The 11938-nt window shown below is 32.7% G+C and overlaps 1 long non-coding RNA gene across 1 annotated transcript in view; it reads left to right on the top strand.

Annotated features, from left to right (window-relative positions):
- Window positions 1-2678, top strand: part of LOC111088150 — a 55161-nt gene extending 52483 nt beyond the window's left edge. The window contains exon 2 of the long non-coding RNA XR_002612756.1: window positions 2563-2678. This is a non-coding gene — a long non-coding RNA (uncharacterized LOC111088150). The remainder of the gene's footprint in view (window positions 1-2562) is intronic.
- The last annotated feature ends 9260 nt before the right edge of the window (window positions 2679-11938 follow it).

Here is an 11938-nt window from a genome sequence, read left to right as displayed (position 1 = left end):
AATACATATTTAACACTATAAACTACGCATGTTTTAAAATATGAACTTATGTAAACAAACCTTGATATTAAAATGAATATATAATAACAAATTCGTTACACTATCTACCAATCTAAATCTCTACTATTTTGACATAAATTCAGACAGTTTAGCAAATTGAACGTTACGGCAAGATTAACCTGTATTAGCAAGACTTACGTACTGTTACGTTATAGAGAAATTGTGTGTGCTCAATATCATGAATTGTTACATCTTCACCACTCTAGTTGAGAGAAGATGGCTAGACAAAAAATACTACACTAATTAGAGACTATCCAGGATCATAAGATTTACGTATTTCCTGAGATGAACATTCCGAATTTCATTATGATCTGTAGCTTGAGAACCTGAGATGAATAGGTTCGCGTAATATTACAAATTAAAGATATTAGTTATGAACATACCATCCAATATTCTAAAGCATAAAGTAAAGTTATCCAATGTGACGTTATCCAGATGACGTTAAAGTAATATTAAAAATGAGAATTAACCAGATATTCTACTAACTATAGTATTCTTTCGATACCAAGAATTCAATAAGACATTTGGATTTGGTTTTCAGAAGTAAATGGTATATATGAAGATAACACCAGTGAGAAAGACTGGATGAATATATTATTCGCAAAAGCAAACGTACATTTAGGCTACTTAATAAAAATGCATTATAACAAGATCTATACAGACTTGATATCCTAGAACAGCAAATATTCTACAGGAGAGTTGATTCTGTTGCCGCTAGGGGTGCTAACATCACCGAACCAGTAGTTTTATATAATGTGTAATTTAGAAAAGTAGTATGTAGATGTTTTAATGTTTACATTATAATAGGTGAAAGTGTCTATAATATATGCTATTAGCAGAAATGGCATATTTCAAAGAACTTTGCATTATCTTATTGTTTAAGTAAAGTTTAAGATAAGAAAATTACATTAAATCAACATTAAGTAGTTTTTTCAGAAAGGAGTTTAATCACCAACAAAGATTGACACCAACATATAATTGATGATTAAACTGGTAGGATGCTGAGCCGTGTATTTGATTTTAAACATATACACGTATTTAGGTTATTCGAAATTCTCAGGTTTTAATACTCTACACAGTATTAGGTTCTAACTTAGATTGAATCCCACACAGTATTCATAGGTAGAATCTGACGCAACTGTAGCACTGAAGTAGATTTGGAAAACTTCTTTAACTTTTAAAAACTTCTAATTTGGTTGTTCTCTAATTAAAGTCAAAAGCAAGGAATTGTGAAACTTCGACGATGTTGTCATTTGATTCTACAGATATGCGGGATAAATGTATCAACAATACTACACAGTTTGGAGTTGAGTCTTATTTGAGAATTCTCCTTTGTATTCTTAAACTGAGGTAAGAGACTTGTATATTTTTGTACAAGGATTTTAATGTTTAATAATAATTTCTAATTGGAATAAGATATAGTTACCAGCACGTGTAAATCACTCTTGACGTCAAGGATAAAGATGCACATAGTAATATTTCTATAACAGTTTATTTTCTTTGATCTCTCTCTCGATGACATTAGAAAATATATATTAATTACTCGAACATCATTCTGAAATTGTTTGATGTTTCTTTGCAATAAAACCTTGATAAAACAGTTACTTGTGTTATGTGGCTTCTGACAACTGTAATGTGAAGATACCGTCTAGTCTGAAATATTTTACGCTAACAGGAAGACTACAAAATTGTGAGAGTGTTTGCCTTCATTTTCTGAGTAAATTGACCGCTAGTTATTCAGTTTTTTAAGCTTAGTATAAAATTTTTAAATATTTAGTATAATGAAATTTCATGTGTTTAAGGAAAATTAACTTATAAATATTTATGAGACAAAATTAGACGCTACAAACAAGGAAATATAGCATGATTTAAAAGTGAAATATTAAACTGTGATGTTTCAAAATAGACGAAATAATTTAGTTTTAAAAGTTTTAGTACATTAATGAGACGTAATCTATAATTACAAGGGTAAGCCCCCCAGTGGCCTAGCGGTATGTCTGCAGACTTACAACGCTAGAATCCGGGTTTCGATACCCGTGGTGGGCAGAGCACAGATAGCCCTTTGTGTAGCTTTGTGCTTAACTACAAACAAACAAACAAAATACAAGGGTAAACTTAATGACAATGGATGGCGGCTTTAAGTATACTATTATCAAGAATGGCATAAGCTATACGTAGTCATTATACGCGCGATTATGAAATTAAAATGAGGATCAACTCATTTTCTTATGTGTGAACGTTGAATTTACACGTTTTTTCCTTAATGGATTACAATCTTAATAAATCTTAAGAAAAGAGCTTTCCTATATTTTCGCGGGGTTTCGTCGATCGGGTAGAAATTATGGTGAATATTAGGGTGACTCGAACGCCGTTGGGTGAGAATGATTTATTTAGGGCGGAGCATGTATGTCACGTGCTATTGGCAGACAGTTTTTATAGAGTAGTCATGATGAATTATGGCGATGTCGACGATGCTGAAAAATAATCAATCTTAAATTATAGTGACGAACAGAACTGATTGATGATAGAATTGGCGGAAAATCGCTTCGAAGAACCTGACCGTGCAGAAGATGCAACCAGAGATGATCATCACAGTTGGAACTCGATATCTGAAGGTTTGAGGTATTTATTCAACTCAAGTATTGAAAATATCTAAGAAACCTACAACAAAAACTAATGTTGTATTTAATATTGAAATGTTCAAAATCCTGAAGAATAATCAAGTTTCCTGAATAAAGAAATCTTAGTAGCGTTTAAAGAATTAAAATCCTGAAAAATCATCGAACTTCCCTTAAAAAGAAGTCTTAATAGCATTTAAAAGATTAAATCCTGAAGACTCCTCAAGCTTCCCGAAGAAAGAAGTCTTAATAACATTTAAAGGATTAAATCATGAATACTCCTCAAGCTTCCCGAAGAAAGAAGTCTTAGTAGCGTTTAAAGGATTAGAATCCTGAAAAATAACCAAACTTTCCATAGAAAGAAGTCTTAGTAGCGTTTAAAGGACTAAAATCCTGAAAAACTATCAAGCTTCTCGAAAGAAGAAGTTTTAATAGTGTTTAACGGATTGAAATTTCGAAGAATCATCAAACTTCCTCAAGAAAGGAGGCTTAGTAGCGTTTGAAGGACTAAAATCCTGAAAAAACTATCAAGCTTCCTGAAGTAAGGAATATTAATAGCGTTTAAAGGATTAAAATCCTGAAGAATCATCAAGCTTCCCGAAGAAAGAACTCTTAGTAGCGTTTAAAGAATTAAAATCCCGAAGAATCATCAAGCTTCCTGAAGAAAGAAAGAAATCATAGTAGCGTTTAAAGGATCAAAATCTCAAAGGATCATCAAGCTTCTTCAAGAAAGAACTCTTAGTAGCATTTAAAGGATTAAAATCCTGAAGAATCATCAAGCTTCCTGAAGAAAGAAATCATAGTAGCGTTTAAAGGATCAAAATCTCAAAGGATCATCAAGCTTCTTCAAGAAAGAAATCATAGTAGCGTTTAAAGGATCAAAATCTCAAAGGATCATCAAGCTTCTTCAAGAAGTGAGGCTTAGTAGCATTTGAAGGGTTAAAATTCCGAAGAATCATCAAGCATCTTCATAAAAAGAAGAGTTAGTAGCGTTTAATGGATTCAGATCCCAAACAATCATCAAGTTTCATCAAGAAAAGAAGCTTAGTAGCGTTAATGGATTAAAACCTAAAGAATCATCAAGCTTTCTCAAGAAGGAGGCTTAGTAGCATTTAATGGATTAAAACCTGAAGAATCATCAAGCTTCCTGAAGAAAGGAGGCTTAGTAACGTTTAAAGACTTAAAATTCTGAAAACTCACCAAGCGTCTTGAAGAAAGAAGTCTTAAAGGCCTTGTATGGTTCAAAATCTTGAAGACTATTTAAGCTTCCTAAATAAATAAGTCTTTTTTTTTTCTGTACCACTTGCTGCCACAGGCTCTAAAGTGTTGCCACGAAACTGAGTTGAATTTTAAAAACTATGGGACTAATAAAACTATAATGGATGAAAGTTTACTAATTTAAGGGTTTGAAGGCAATTATAGAAAACATCACAAAAATCAAAATAAAAAGAAAAATTTCTTGTAGTTTTGCTATACTAAAATAATTAAGTGTCAGTTAAAAAAAATAAAATATTTTGTTTAGTTGTTAGTTTACTGTTGTTATTTAAAACATTCATTAAATCAAATGTACAGTGAGAAAAGCATCAGTCGAACTGTTTCTTTGACAAAATAAATAATATTGTATGTAACGTGCGTGGTCATGATATATAAATATATATCAAATATTATTTGATATGTTCAGATTGACTTAAATGAAATATTATTTTGTAAAAAAATATGCTTAGGCTCACTTAACTTTTTCAGGAAAAAAAATAAGCAAACTAAGATTCTACTAGAATCAAAATCACTTTAAAGTTAGTAAAACGTATTTCAAAAATTATTGTTTTAAATTAACTCAAACATTGAGTCTTAAGTACACATAATTTCAGACGTTGTTGAATGTTTCATCCTTCAGTATTTTTTTCCAATTGCAATATTCTTATGGAAGATAAGAAATACAGCATTTATTCGTAGCTATATTTGGCAGCATTTATTCGTGTTGGTTTCAAAATCGTTTTTTTTTCTTTTTTCATCGGACATTTTTCAGCTTTAATTGCTAGGCATTTTCAAAATGTTGACTGAGAAAAGAAACGTTATGAGTTTGGAGAATGTAATGTAATGAAGCATTAATGAATTGTGGACAAAACTTCTCAAGCTATGTACTTGTCTTGTTTTTATCATCAACAAAATTGTAGTAAGAGGAGGGACAACGTGCTAATAGATCACGTAGTTAAGCTTCAAAGATTTATAATTCTTTTTAAACTTCTTCTGACAAACCTTATCCAATGTATAACGTAGACAGAAACACATCAGGAAAGACCGACATGCCTTTTCCATTGTAGAATAACAAACCTGTCTGTCATATCCCCGGATCGCTAGCCCGTTCATTGGCAACGCTGTGTCAGAATCAGCTGCTTATTCTGTGTCTTTTTCGCTTACAGGCAGAAAGAACAGTACTTCTAATCTAACTAATGATGTGCTTGCAGTATAAAAGACGACTGCGATTAAAGGAGATTTCCTTACCAAGTGACAAAAGCAGAAAGATAAGTTGTTAACTAGTCAGATCGATACACTAAAGAAAAAATGAACTGCTCAAGATAATATTCTTTGCCTTAAAAGTATTTCTTTGCACACACTCGTGATAAGTTCAAAGTTATGAAGTTCTTTTTTCAATTACTCGAGGAAACTTAGCTATAGTTGGATAGCTTCCAAAGACACATTAAACGCCACCTAGGTGACTCAGCGTTATGCTTGAGGGTTTATAACGCTAAAAGTCATGTTTCGATACACGCAGTGGGCACAGTGAAGATATTCCATTGTGTAACTTTGCACTTAAAAATAGATAAATAAAACTTATAATAAACTGTTATTACACAATCATCAGCTTAAATGTTATAACATGTAGACGTTTAACACAGAAATGGTCGAAGAAAGATGTATTCCTCTGTTTCGCTTTCACTTCTGACATGATTGACTTCCTTACTGGTAGGAACTAAAAACATTATGTTATTTCAGTAAAAGAGTAAAAAATTGACCATGTAATGATGCTAAACTAATAAAAAGTAAAGAAAATAATAGAAGCGAATGACGTAATAAGTAATAATGCAGACGCGTTGGGGTCGAACTTACAGTCGTGGTTAATTCAGAGTAAAATGTTAAATGTGAGGAAGAGGCGCCATTAGTCAGAATAAAAGAATCACTTTTGCTGTAAATGGTGAGATAAACCTTTCCAATACTAACCAACAGTAACGACATAGAGCTGGTTTTCTCGTTACATAAGCAGAAAAGATGGATTTGTAACTTTCCTGTTTATAATCATTTCTAACTGCAAGATATAAGAAACTTACAGCTGTTGATTTATATAACGTATCAACATTAGCCTAGGAACTGTAGTTATGGTTTATCACGTGGATCTAATTTGAAATTTATGCACTGAGTGATTTGATTCCACTTGTTAACTACGCATTTAGCTTCTGTCTCTCTCTTTGTTTCAATTGTTGGGGGACTTGCAGTTCTAGATAACAAAAAAAGCTCATGACTTTGTTAATTATAGGCTAAAGGATTGAAGAAAATTTCTTAGTTAAATAAGTATATATTATTCATCTTGTGCGGCTAGCGTTATGAAAGCTTGGACTTCAGTTATGGTGTCGTTTTTAGGTTCTTTGTAATCTCAATTACTTCTCTGTAAATATTTTCATTTGAGATCTTATAAGAATTTTAGGTGACGAAAGACGGGTAATTTGCTTTTTTTTTGACTTCTGTTATGCTGGATATGAATTTCGAATAAACTTCAGGCATCATTTTACTGCTTATATTTTGACATCTTTAAGCTAGACTAAGTTGCACTACACAATTCACATCTTGGCAACGCATTCGAGAGTACTTTATAACTAGGGTAATTTCTACAGAAGTTATTAGACCCGATCTTGTAATTGCTGGTTTAACGACTCGTGAATTTCCTGGTGGTTATGAAGTAGTTAATTTGGCACGTTCTGTACAGAGTTAACAGACACGATATTCATTAACTGATTCTTGTTTTCTACGCAAATAATAACATTTTACCTACGTTAGTTTACTGGCATGTTTTCTCTCTATCTGATGTCTATGAAGCGAAAGGGGTAAATTCACGATAGTTAGAATACCACTGTGTGTAAGAAACTGTACAATCGGTGCACTGTAATCGTAAATCGATTGTCTATAAAAATGAGCTTATTTTTGCTTTAACAAACACTAGCTCTATCTAATTCTCCTGTTATTCGTGCTCTAGTGATTATGTTTCAGGAAGTATATAACAAACTACGATTCCTGTGACACGTGCTTCGCTGAAGTGCTAAACTTTGTATCAGCTCTTTTTCAAAGCAGCAGTTGTAACACGTATGTGACAGGGGAACATTTAGATACCTAAGTTATGTTGCTACACTAGATTTCCTGCATTTGTCTGCAACAAAAAATAATGAGACAATCTTGAGTTTGATAATACCGTACGTTACTTTTGTTCCGTCTCCTGTTGCAGCTTATAGTTTCTGGTGTGGTTTTTAAACTTAATTTTCATATAATAGCTATGACGTATTAATAGTGAAAACTAATTTCAGATAAAAATTATTACTGGAAGAAATTACATGACCCGTCAAAGTTAATATGATTGTAAATCATCACAAGAAATAATTTTTTATTACATAAGAACCATTTTTCAGCGTGAAGGTGTCCTTTTACATCTACGACACGAAACGTTTTGCTTGATTTAGCAATATTATATATATATATATGTTGTATCTAGGTATTTTAAAAACAGTTTTAATCTATTCAAGACACAATTTTCTGTTTATATTATTGTCTTTGAAAGCGAACCTCCATCTATCTATCGTGAGAGAAAGAATCACAATACCAGTCGTTGATAATTCTTTATCATTTACATACCAGCTATTATATATTGTTTAGTGATTTGGAATATCGGGAATTTTGAAAAAGAACGAACTTGATAGAGTCCCTGAAGACAGTCACTGCTTAGATTTGGGGAACTGTGGGGGAAAATGGGTAAGCATTATTTACTGTTATCCTGTAATACGTATATTTAATGGTTAGAGAGTTGACTGTCATCTGGTATGTGAAATGAACAAATGCTCACAAGTTTATGGACTTCTATTCTTTCCAAACAGATCTATAACGTGATTGATTCACTGATTATCGTCAGTTCCGGATATTCAGGATGTTGAGTCTGTGGTCACGAAAAGATTGAGCCATTACTCATCCAATATAATCAATCCTTTGAAACGGTCAAACGTAGTAAAGATATTTTTTCTTCAAACTCACCACGTCTTAATGCAAGTTTCATATATCTCTTTCATTACTAAAGATTTTAGTTTCTTACTTTAAAGTTTTAAGACATAACCTTATTTGATAAAATAAAATCTTCCGTTCAAATGGAAACGTAAAATATAAAGTGGACCTAATTTTTTTAAAGGGTCGTGGCACGTTGGGTTGGGTAAAATGATACATTTTTTGAGGAATACTTAATGCTTAAAACTAAAATGAAACATAACATTTAAAGTTGTATTACATATATGATCAAGATGGGGTTGGGTTTGAAATTTTACAGCAATGCAATTTCCAATTGTGTACTTTAGTTTTAAGGTGGGATAAATTCCTTCATATTTCGATACAAACGTAAAAGTCAGTCATCGAGCTTTAATTCACAGTGAAAAAAGTATCAATATAAAAAATATATGAATTTGATTAACATTTGAAAAGCAGAATCATAGTTTAAAGCTTTTTCACGCATTCAAGTTTAAGGCTTAAGATTGGATGAACTTTTAGTCTACATTATATATGTTTTTTGGGTATTTTATACCAAAACTGTTTCAATTCAGCTTCTTTAATGGAGTGAGTGAGCTGGAACAACGTATGTTAGCCATGATATAAAAAACTTCTTAATAATTAAAAGGTATTGTTAATCTTTTGTTTTCTCTCTTATATTTTTATGAGCTTTATGGTTTTTTAAAAACTAAACCTCAGCCGATATTATTTCAAGTAGATTATGAGGGAGTTTTTACTAGATCTATCTAGTGGTATATGAAATCTAGTACCAGAGATGCAACCAGGGATATACTGGATCTATGTAGTAGTATCTGGAATCTAGTACCAGAGATGCAACCAGGGATATACTGGATCTATGTAGTAGTATCTGGAATCTAGTACCAGAGATGCAACCAGGGATATACTGGATCTATGTAGTAGTATCTGGAATCTAGTACCAGTGATACAACCATTGATATACTGGATCTATGTAGTAGTATCTGGAATCTAGTATCAGTGATGCAACCAGGGATATACTGGATCTATGTAGTAGTATCTGGAATCTAGTACCAGTGATACAACCATGGATATACCAGATCTACAGCAAGAAGAAGACTCTCTCAAGACTGTCAATCTGAGTAGCTTGTTAACCATTGTCTAACTGAACATGATCTGGTGCCAACTCACCACTGCTTCGATGTAACTAAGTCCTTGCGATGGCTTTCAGTTTCGTATCTTATTCTTTCATTACGAACATTACGAAATCAACATTAAAACAGAAAATCAGCTAACTTTTTTTAGTGTCTACTGTCGTTATTCTGCGTGCTTTAGCAATGCGGTGTTTGGTTATTGAAATAACGTTCCGGTTAGATTTTTGCCACCAAAAGAAAGTTAACAAATGTTATCCAAAAGGTTGTTGCTATAATGATACTGGTAACACAGATATAAGAACATTATCAGTCAGTTACAGTAACTTTTCTCAGTATGAAGAATTAAGACTATCTGTTGAAAAACATTGGAAAAGGTAGTGACACACACACTATCTTTAAAAAACAACAACATTGGAAAATATGTATATTTTATTAGCAATAAAAAAGAAAGCAAAACAAAATATTTTTGATAGCTGAAATAAAATAAAATTTATTCTACTCTTCTCGATTACATTAGTTTTAATTATACAAGTCTTCATTACCAGGTTCTAAAGGAAACAGTTGGATATATTGGATTTTGTAACATATTGATATTAGTTTTTGTTTTGTGTTTTTAGTGTATGAACTCAAGAAGGAATATTGCAAGACTTAGACCTATCGGTTAGTTTCTCAGTATTTTAAACCATAACGTTGTGTTGGAATGATAGATAGATGAATTGACAGTTGTTTAAAGTTTAGTAAGAATAAATAGTTAAGCGTGAATGAGTTTTTACTCCGCAATTCATCCAGGTTTAAAAATTGTGGCTTAGAATTTATCATAATCTCAAAAATCAAATAAATTAGTTTCACATTAAGTATATATATATAAACCAACACTTTTACTTGGACTATTGAATTTACAAGTCGAAGTTAATGGTGTGTCACGTTTTGAGACACTAGTGAAATTCTCATTATTTCAAAGTGAGGTTTTAGTTAATCTTACGGTATCGATATGGAAGACGTCGAAACCTAATCATTTTGCCAGTTCCAGTCACGTTAATTTCTACGTTTGTTTGTTGTTAAGCGCGAAGCTACACATGATCTATGTCTGCTCTGCCAACCGCGTTATCTAAGTCCAATTTTTGGGGTTAGAAGCCTTCTGAGTTACCCATGAACCATCAAAGAGGGAGGGTGAGTTGAATTTCTTAAGAAACAAGGCTGTGTGTGAACTGCTTTTAATCTGCATTCTAATGGGCAATTAATGTAAACTTTAACATTTTCTATAACTTGAATAGAGATTGGAATGGGTCCATTATCTTATTAAATCATGCACTCAAATGTTGCGTATGTATAAGTAGAACAAAAGTTTATTGTCATATCTGGGTTTGAATTTTATTGCAATTTCAAACCTTTGTAAAGGCAAGTTAACAAGTATGGTGTTATTATAAATGAAATGACATATTTAAAGTGATTATATATTAAAACTACTTTTTCTAAAGCATCACACGTTTTATTCGGTAAACTTTACACATGGTGCAGGATGTTTCAGAATTGCTACAGAAAGTGTTCATCTCTTTCCATTATTCTCAATTATCATAGCAAACCTATTCTCAGATAAAACAATTGCAGTGTTCATTGGTCTTCGCATTTCTAAATGGCCGTTTTTCAGATTTTCCAAATTTTGTGGGCTACCCGGATAAACATTCCTTTTGAAGAAACCTCCACAGTCAAAAATCTACAGTTGCAATGTCTGGGGATCTCGCTAGCTATATCTGCCAGAATGAACGACTTATGTTTCTGTCGGAAGCCTTCCAACCAGGCGATAGATATGAGGGATTTCCTTGTTTCGTTGGAAAGTGATTTTCTCAACGTCTCACTTCTCCTAACATGGAACAACATTTTCTTTTAGTGGATTCCATTGACGAAACAGTTTGAGCACAATGTGTTTCATCAATAATTTCAAAGAAATAATGGTCGGCGATAAAAGTGTTAGTGAAGTTACATCATACAGTAACGTAGAGATGACGAGTGGGCGGGCGTCTGATTCACAGCTTGGGGGATTTCGTGAGCTTAGATGACAGCATGTCTTGAGGTGACATATCCACTAACAAGAAAGTGGACTTCGCCTATCTAATGGATGCATTTTAGCCGTATTTCATCGATCAACAACCAAAGCCCAATATGCACAGTCAAGTCGCAAAAGTGAATCACCATCCTAAACACTATACATGCTTCTAAAATGTCAAGCTCTGAGCGTTGGTCTTGTTTATTCAGATTTTCTACATTATATAGTTTGTGGCACTTCAGGTTCTCGAGTTGCACATCTTCCCTTTGCCACCCAAAAAGGATGTTTCCTAGCATGCTATTGGATATTTTGAACAACCTCTACTCATGTTTTCACAGGCGCAAGTGACCACCCAGAAGGAGGAACATCTTTTATAAAACTCTTGGCTCGAATCAACGAATTACGTTTTTAGGATACTGCACATTGACACATGTTTTATTCAAATCATTAATCTCACAGAGTTGAAACAGAGAGATGAGAAGTAAATACAATGCTGGTTTGCAGGAAAAGCGATTTATGTACGTCGTATTCTGGTTTTGATAGAGTGTACCTTGCCCACACTTTTCTGAATAAAACATATGATCCTCAGTGCACTTCTGGTGAAAGTTTATTCTCCTAGAACAAGTAATTTAAAAAATAATCACTTTAGATATTAAGTCTTCTTTTTAATAATCCTGTGTTTACTCCTTATCGTGTTTCGCACATGATGATAACTAGTAAATCCTTTTACAGCCCTGCCTGGAGAGACTGGATTCTGTATTACAGACGTGATAAATATTATATTTCACTATTTC

This window comes from Limulus polyphemus, unplaced genomic scaffold, assembly GCF_000517525.1.
Source record: "Limulus polyphemus unplaced genomic scaffold, Limulus_polyphemus-2.1.2 Scaffold3219, whole genome shotgun sequence".
In the NCBI taxonomy this organism is placed as follows: Eukaryota; Metazoa; Arthropoda; class Merostomata; order Xiphosura; family Limulidae; genus Limulus; species Limulus polyphemus.
This window is presented reverse-complemented; position numbering and strand designations above follow the sequence as displayed.